We start from the raw sequence: 2,746 nt of genomic DNA, 5'->3' as shown, positions 1-2,746 counted from the left end.
TTTTTGGAAGAGTTTGAGAAGGATTTGCATTACTTCTTTAAACCTTTGGTAGAATTCACCAGTGAAACCATCTGGTTCTGGGCTTTTCTTTGTTGGGAGGTTTTTTATTACTGATTCAATTTCCTTGTTATTGGTCTGCTCGGATTTTCTATTTTTTCATGATTCAGTCTTGGTACATTATATGGTTCTAGGGATCTACCCATCTCTTCTAGGTCATCCAATTTATTGGCATATAATTGTTCATAGTAGTCTCTTATTTATCCTTTGTATTTCTGTAATATCAACTGTAATGTCTCCTTTCATTTATAATTTTATTTGAGTCTTATTTTCTTAATGTAGCTAAAGATTTGTCCATTTTTTGTTTTTAATAAACCAGTTTTGAGTTTTGTTGATTCTATTATTTTTCTCACCTCTATTTCACTTATTTCTGCTCTGATCTTTCTGCTAACTTTGGACTACAATTGTTCTCCTTTTTCTAGTTCCATGAGGTGTAAAATTAGATTGTTTTTTTTTTTGACATCTTTTTTTTCTTAATGTAGATGTTTATCACTGCAAACTTCCCTCTTTTGCATAATAGCATAAGTTTGTGTATGTTGTGTTTACATTTTCATTTGTTTCAAGATATTTTTTTATTTCTCTTTTGACGCCTTTGACCCATTGGTTGTTCAGGGATGTGTTAATTTCCACATATTTGTAAATTTTCCAATATTCCTTTTGATATTGATTTCAGTTTCACAACATGGTGGTCAAAATAATACATGTTGCATGATTTCAACCTTCTCAAATTTGTTAAGATTTGTTTTGTGATCTATCATGTGCTCTATCCCAGAGAATGTTCCATGTGGCTTAAGAAGAATGTATATTCTGCTGCTCTTGGATGTAATGTTCTATATATGTCTGCTGGTGCATTTGGTTTAGAATATAGTTCCAGTCAAATGTTTCCTTTCCATCCAGTCAGTTTTGTCCATTGTTGAAATTGGGAAATTGAAATACCCTACTGTTATTGTATTGTTATTTCTCCCTTCTGGCCACTTAGTACGTGCTTAATATGTTTAGGTTGATTTGGAGTGCATATGTATTTACGATTGTTATATCTTCTTGATGAATTGACCCCTTTATCATTATGCAATAAACTCCCTTGTCTTTTGGTACTGTTTTTGGCTTAGTCTATTTTGTCTGATATAAGTATCGCTACCTGCTCTCTTTTGGTTTCTATTTGTATCGGATATCTCTTTCCATCCTTTCACTGATGAACCTTTGTGTGTCTTTAAAGCTGAAGTAAGTCTCTGTTAGGCAACATATAATTGGGTCTTGTTTTTTAATCCATCTAGCTACTCTATGTCTTCTGATTGGAGAATTCAATCCATTTACATTTAGAGTGTTGATAGGTAAGGACTTACTAATGTCATACTATTGTTTTCTGGCTGTTTCGTAGTTTTTGCATTCTTTTCTTCCTCTCTTGCTGCCTTCCTTTGAGAAATGATGATTTTCTGTAGTGGTTTGCTTTGATTCTCTTCTCTTTTGTGAATGTACCATAGGTTTTCACTTTGTGGGTATTATGAAGCTTACATAAAATATATGTATATCAGTGTATTTTACACTGACAATAACTCCAATCACATACATCTCTATGCTTTTACTCCTCCCCCTTTTGGTTTTGATGACACAATTTACCTCTTTTTGTATTCATTAACATATTATTGTAGCTATAGTTATTTTTAATATTCTTGACCTTTAAGTTTTATACTAATGTTAACACTCCATCATATTATAGTATTAGAATATTCTGAATTTGATTATATACTTTCCTTTCCCAGTGTTACATATTTTCATGTTACTAATTAGCATCCTTTCATTTCAGCTTGAAGAACTCCTTTCAGCATTTTTCATAAGGCAGGTCTAGTGGTGATGAATTCCCTCAACTTTTGTTTGGGAAAATTCTTTACTTCTTCTTCATTTCTGAAGGACAGCTTTGCCACAGTGTATTCCTGTTTGGCAATTTTTGTTTTTTCTTTCAGCACTCCTGATAGATCTCACTCTCTTCCAGCCTATAAGGTTTCTGCTGAGAAAGACTTATGGGAGTTAACTTGAAAGTTACAAGACTTTTTTTTCTCTTGCTCCTTTTCAGTTTCTGTTTTTGACTTTTTTAGAGTTTTAGTATAATGTATCTTGGAGATCTCTTTAAGTTAATTTTGCTTGGTGACTTATGAGCTTCATGAACTTGCATATCCAAATTTCCTATCAGGTTTGGGAAGTTCTCAGCGATTATATTTTTAAATAAGCTTGCTGTCCCCCTCCCTCTCCTCTTTCTGGAATTCCAATAATTCACAAATTGATTCTTTAGATGGCATCCCACAGACCACCTAGGCTTTCTTCACCCTTTCATTCTTTTTTCTTCATTCTCTGCTGACTGGATAATTTCAAAGTCCCTGTCTTCTCTCTTAGACACTTTCTTCTGATTGATCTCCTGTTGTTGATGCTATCACATTTTCATCTATTGAATTCTGTATCTCCAGAATGTTTCATTCTTAATGATTTTTGTTAAACTTCTCATTTTGTTCATATATGGTTTTTCTGATATTGTTGAATTGTCTGTTTTCTTACAACTCATGGAGTTTTCTTAAAATAGCCATTTTGAATTCTTTGTTGGGTAAATCATATGTCTTTGGGTTCAGTTACTCAAAGATTATGGTCATCTTACTTTGATTGTTCATGTGCCTTAAACTTTTGCATTGCTGACTTTGTT

The sequence above is a fragment of the Puma concolor genome, chromosome B4 (genome assembly GCF_028749965.1).
Source record: "Puma concolor isolate L17-30 chromosome B4, mPumCon1.1.hap2, whole genome shotgun sequence".
Taxonomy (NCBI): domain Eukaryota; kingdom Metazoa; phylum Chordata; class Mammalia; order Carnivora; family Felidae; genus Puma; species Puma concolor.
This window is presented reverse-complemented; position numbering follows the sequence as displayed.